Raw genomic sequence first — 6000 nt, 5'->3', positions numbered from 1 at the left:
GTACACTTGCTTTGGCAAAACTAATGTGTATTTAGTATTGCCAATAAAGGTTCTTTGAATTTGAATTTATATTATTATAGATATAGACTGTATGGGCTCCATCCAGGTGTATATTATTGTAGATACAGACTGTACGGGCTCCTGTCAGGTATATATTATTGTAGATACAGACTGTATGGGCTCCTGTCAGGTATATATTATTGTAGATACAAATTGTACGGGCTCCTGTCAGGTATATATTATTGTAGATATAGACTGTATGGGCTCCTGTCAGGTACATATTATTGTAGATACAGACGTTTTGGGCTCCATCCAGGTGTATATTATTGTAGATATAGACTGTACGGGCTCCTGTCAGGTATATATTACTGTAGATATAGACTGTATGGGCTCCATCCAGGTGTATATTATTGTAGATACAGACTGTACGGGCTCCTGTCAGGTATATATTATTCCATAATATTATCATGGAAAACCACCCCATTAATATATAGTAAAACAAGTACACATATGTATAGTGTTACCAAAATGGAGAGATAGATAGATATATATATATATATATATATATATATATATATATACACACATACACACACATAAGGGACCATCGCAAAAAATTAATAGAATATATAGGGAAAGAAAATTAGCGAAAAAGGGGTCCAATACAAATTTCAAATTTTATTGACAATAATTTTATTCAAGTATATCAGGATTATAGAAAAAAGGTGAAATAAGAGTCAATGATGATCACAACAGGTACATGGGCAAAAACAATAGGGCACATAAGGGTACATGGATATGGGAATGTGCATAGTTTTATAAATGTACACCAAATTTAAATATTCCACATACATCCATGATTAGAAAAATGACCAGTCACAATATCCCAATGGAAGCCGGATAGCACTGCCACAGGAGGTGGACCAGCCACCACTTGTGGTGTGTACTAAATCCAGATTTAACTACAAACAGTATCACAGCATAATATTACCTTCAGGCTGGTATGTAGTATAAGTCCACCCAGGTGTACCCTTCCCAACGCACGTTTCGGCTAGATGGCCTTCATCAAGGGGTATAGAGAGAGTGAAAGAGAGAAAGTATTTAAAAGAAGCCCACCAATGGAATTGTAGCAACTGCACACATGATAAAGCAAGCCAATAGAATCACATATTTTGACTTCCTCCCATAAAATGGCCACTGTCGTCATGGAGATTTCAAAAGACAACACATTCCCAAAAGCTATTTGTATCAAATATAACACCCATACGAAAGGAAAAAAACAGCCTCCTAAAAAAATCATTATCCACAACAATCCCTCAGCCTGAATCTCATAGAATGTAATCCATTCACCCAGATAGTCCGGGGTGGCCATAGTAAACAATATCGCATACTAACATAAAAGAAGATTTCACACATACTCCATTATTGTACTAGGTCACCGCCCCCTAGAAAACCATGGAAATAATTATAATAGCCGGGACCGAGTTTCATACATGGTCCAATAATATATCACGTCACCGCCACCCCTAAGTAAGCCGTGGGCGTGATAAAAATAGATGCAAATCAGCGTCAACAGGCCACGACCAGTGGCGTCACAGGCCTACGGCCACTCCCCCAGCAACGGCCGTCAGACGCCAAGGAAGTGGCGTACATGAAGGAGGGAACCCAGTATCACGGAGTGCGTCACATCCACCCGTGGTGACGCATGCATAACTGAGGCAACCATGACGCCAAGCGGCGTCGGCATCACGTGACCGGCCGCGTCACTGGTTAGTGACCGCCCACCGGACAACACCCGATGCCAAAAGCCGCCCAGCGCCTAGGAAGCAGCGCCACGCATGCGTGCAGGGAGGGCATGAGACGCTCCGTGGACCTAATCAGGGAGAATGCAAGACTTGAAAAATGGTCACTATATAAGGAGGCTTAGTGGGAATAGGATATGGAATAAATAAATGAGGAATACAGAGGCCAAAATCTAATAAAGAACGTAATATAGATAACTAATAGGTAAAGTAATAAGCCCCAAACAAAACCCCCCAAATAATGAGAAAGACCAATACATTAGTCGCAGCAAAATATATATGGAGAGACTGGAGAAGCTTAATGAGAATAACATAGAAAATGAAAAATAAAAAATACAAAGTACAGTGGCCAAAATATAAAGAATAAAGCGTAATATAAATGCTGAATTAAATAATCAGTCCCAAAGGACCCAAACAGAATGGGAAAAGACCAAAGCATTAGTCACAGCAGATATATAGCTGCATCATTGTAACGATGATTATATCACATATCCCATTAAAAGGTACATAATAACAACAACACATAATCAAGACATATAGCACATGATATAACTTGTTTTAATGAATGTAAAGTCTTCATCTGCTCTCTAGGATTCAAAGGGCTGCATTTCTTTATAGAATGTATCCAGGATCATGATAGGACAGAGCACAAAAACCATCAGTGGACAAGTCTAAAAATAATAACAAAAGAAAATATTAAAATCAATCCACATGCACACATGAAGGGTCAACATTTTCAAGCTGTTAAAGATGGTTAGAGAAATGGAGTAAAGCTAATCGCTTCATTTAGTCTTTTTGGTTGAACAGTATCAAGTGACCAAATCCAATGAGTTTCGCATTGTGATAATCTTTTTGTAAGATTACCCCCTCTAATGCCAGGTTTAACTATATCAATACCTCTGACTCGAAGAAGTGAACTATCACAATTATGTTTATGTTTAAAATGCCTTGGTAATGTCCTGAGTGTGGCCAGGTCCCCGCCACCGGCTGCCGCCTCTATCCCCAATACGTGTTCACGAACATGTGTTTTTACTTGGCGAGTAGTCATTCCAATATATATTAAATTGCAGGGACATACGGCAAAGTATATCACATGACGTGATGTACAAGTGATGTAACTCCTAATATCATATGTCCTAGTGCCTGAGGAATTATAGAACACGTTGGTACGATCAACATTGGGGCAGGCGACACACCAGCCGCAAGGAGCACAGCCACACACAGGACGGCCAGCATCCAAAAAAGTAGTTTTCGATTCAGATTGGTAATGACTGTGGACAAGATGGTCACGAAGATTCCTTGACCTCCTTATCGTGATACTAGGCACCGGAGGGAGAAGCTGGTTTAGGACAGGATCTGTTTGGAGAATAGGCCAAGCACGTTTAAGACAGTCTTTCATATGGGCAAATTGTGCATGGTAATTAGTAATAAATCTTATTTTGTTGCCGATTTATCCTCCTTTTTCTTAAATAGGAGGGACTGACGTGTCGACCGTTTGGCATGATTAAGTGCTCTCTTTATCGCACGCCCACTGTACCCTCTCTCGCGGAATCTGTCCGAGAGATACTTGGCCTGTAAAGCAAACTCACTTTCAGTAGAACAGATCCTGCGTAGCCGCAGGAACTGTCCCACTGGTATGGAGTTTATCATTGTTTTAGGATGGGCAGATGTAGCATGCAACAACATATTTGAAGATGTCTCTTTCCTAAAAATACCAGTTTGTAGATTATCATTCATATCCCTCCAAATTGTGACGTCAAGAAAGCTAATCCTATCAACATCCTGCTGATATGTAATGTGAATATTTTTATCATTAGAGTTAACCTCTGCCATGAAACTACATAACTGAGAAGAGTTCCCCTGCCAGATCAGGAAAATGTCGTCGATGTACCGCACCCAGAAGAGGATGCGGTCCATTGACAGACACTGATCAGACAGGGGGAGGTCCCTCTCCCACAGCCCCAGGAACAGGTTGGCATACGCAGGGGCAAAAGATGCCCCCATAGCCGTGCCCTGGAGCTGCAGGTAGAAGGACCCCCATGAAGGTGAAAAAGTTATGCGTCAGGGAGAACTCAAGAAGTTCAAGAATTAAGCGGTTGATTTCTCCTGGTAGGTTGGACATATTGAGGAAATATCTAGTAGCAGCCAGTCCATCTGAATGCCTGATGCTGGTGTACAGGGATTCAACGTCACCCGTCACCAGCATCATATATTGGCCGATGTGAAGGCCGTCAACTCGTCTGAGAAAATCCCCTGTATCTAAAATAAATGAGGGTAAGCTCTCGACTAAAGGCTGCAATTTAGATTCTATCCAACGGTTAACTTTTTCCAAAAAGTTACCGGTACCTGAAATGATAGGATGTCCCGGAGGGGCCTCAAGGTTCTTATGTACCTTGGGTAACAGGTAAAGGGTAGAAATAGTAGGTTCTTGTAGCTGTAAAGCCAATGCTAGATCTTTTGTAATCGTACCATTTTGTACGGCTGAATTCAAGATTTTTGTCAGCTGTGCCACAAAGGAGGAAAGGGGATTGAATGTCAAACGCTTATAACAAGCCTTATTATTCAACTGCCTAAAGGCTTCCTGTTCATAGAGGGATTTTGGCCATATAACCACGTTTCCCCCTTTGTCCGCTGGCTTCAAAATGATATCAGGAAGTCCCTTCAGGACGTCCAACCTCTTACGTTCACCACGACTGAGATTGTCTCTGCCTATCCCTTTTGGGATAGCCAAAAAATCCCTCGTTACTACCTACACAAATAGATCAACAGCCGTGCAGGTTGCAAGTGGAGGAAATTTTTTAGATTTAATTCGGATAGATTCGGGGATCTTACCTCCCTCTTCACATTCATGCTCTACAGATAGGTTCTCAAGGTCTCGAAGTGCTAGTTGCTCCTCTTCTGTAGGGAATAAATTTTGCAAGTAAGGATCAAAAAAGTGTTTTTTAAATATTATAGACCTGTCAAACAGATGTAAATCTTTGATTGCCACAAAGGTATTAAAGTTAGATTTAGGAGAAAACGTAAGACCTTTATACAATAACGACAAGTCTGAGTCAGTTAGTTTATAGGAACTCAAATTAATTACCTTGTGGTTATTTTTCTTACGCTCCGGTGATTTAAATTGTATCCTCTTGTAGGGGTGAAAATTCACATCCCTCACTCTTTTGGGCCTAGGCCCAGACCTTGTCGTAATTGATGAGGCAGACCAATCAGACGAGTCACTGACCGAGGAAACAGAACTCATTGAAGGTGCCTCCTGTAATTTTGTCGTATGGATATTAGGCTTTCTCCAAAAGTACACATTCTTACTTGCAAAATCCTTACTGTCTCTCTGCAGCTTAGAGGATTGTGTTTTGGGAATCTTACTAACACATGCATCCAAATTCTTCTCAATTTTAGACTCATAGCCTGCCATTTTGTCGATTGGACAGGCTAATTTAAAATTGTTTTCCAATTCATCTATGGATTTGTCCAGATCCACGATGGCCTTGGAATTATGTTCAATCAAAAGCTGCATCAAAGAAGAAGAGCAACTACCACATGTCTCCTCCCACCGGCTGATAAAATTCTTGTCATCAACGGGAAATGACGGAGTCACCCGGACTCTAAGTCCTTTTAGAATCATTTTGGAGGAAACGTACTTCTCCAAAAAGGCCCGATTCCACCATATTTTAGTCCGTTTCAATAATAGCCTTTCAATTTCTAGGGCCTGGCTATCAAGACTTTGATCCACTGATGGCTGAGACTCACTTCCACCTGTTCCAAATACCTGATTAATTTGACCAAGCTAGGCCTTGTCTTTGGCTCTGAAGTCCATCTTCAAGAAATAAAGGAAACCTGTGCATAACATAGACCATAATATTATCATGGAAAACCACCCCATTAATATATAGTAAGACAAGTACACATACGTATAGTGTTACCAAAATGGGTATATATATATATATATATATATATATATATATATATATATATATATATACATACACACACACACACACATAAGGGACCATCGCAAAAAATTAATAGAATATATAGGGAAAGAAAATTAGCGAAAAAGGGGTCCAATACAAATTTCAAATTTTATTGACAATAATTTTATTCAAGTATATCAGGATTATAGAAAAAAGGTGAAATAAGAGTCAATGATGATCACAACAGGTACATGGGCAAAAACAATAGGGCACATAAGGGTACA

General features: G+C 40.1%; 1 long non-coding RNA gene across 2 annotated transcripts in view; it reads right to left on the bottom strand.

Annotated features, from left to right (window-relative positions):
* Window positions 1-658: 658 nt before the first annotated feature.
* The window catches only part of LOC141092142 (uncharacterized), a 65106-nt gene continuing 59764 nt past the window's right edge, over window positions 659-6000 (bottom strand). The window contains exons 2-4 of one of the 2 annotated variants that reach the window (XR_012232693.1): window positions 4888-5639; window positions 4635-4700; window positions 659-2473 (exon numbers count right to left, since the gene is read on the bottom strand). This is a non-coding gene — a long non-coding RNA (uncharacterized lncRNA). The remainder of the gene's footprint in view (window positions 2474-4634; window positions 4701-4887; window positions 5640-6000) is intronic. The other variant, XR_012232694.1, reaches the window with a different exon arrangement.

Source organism: Dendrobates tinctorius, unplaced genomic scaffold (genome assembly GCF_039654945.1).
Source record: "Dendrobates tinctorius isolate UK_male_01 unplaced genomic scaffold, ASM3965494v1 ptg000058l, whole genome shotgun sequence".
NCBI lineage: Eukaryota > Metazoa > Chordata > Amphibia > Anura > Dendrobatidae > Dendrobates > Dendrobates tinctorius.
The sequence above is the reverse complement of the archived record's forward strand: the minus strand, read 5'-3'. Positions and strand labels throughout refer to the sequence as shown.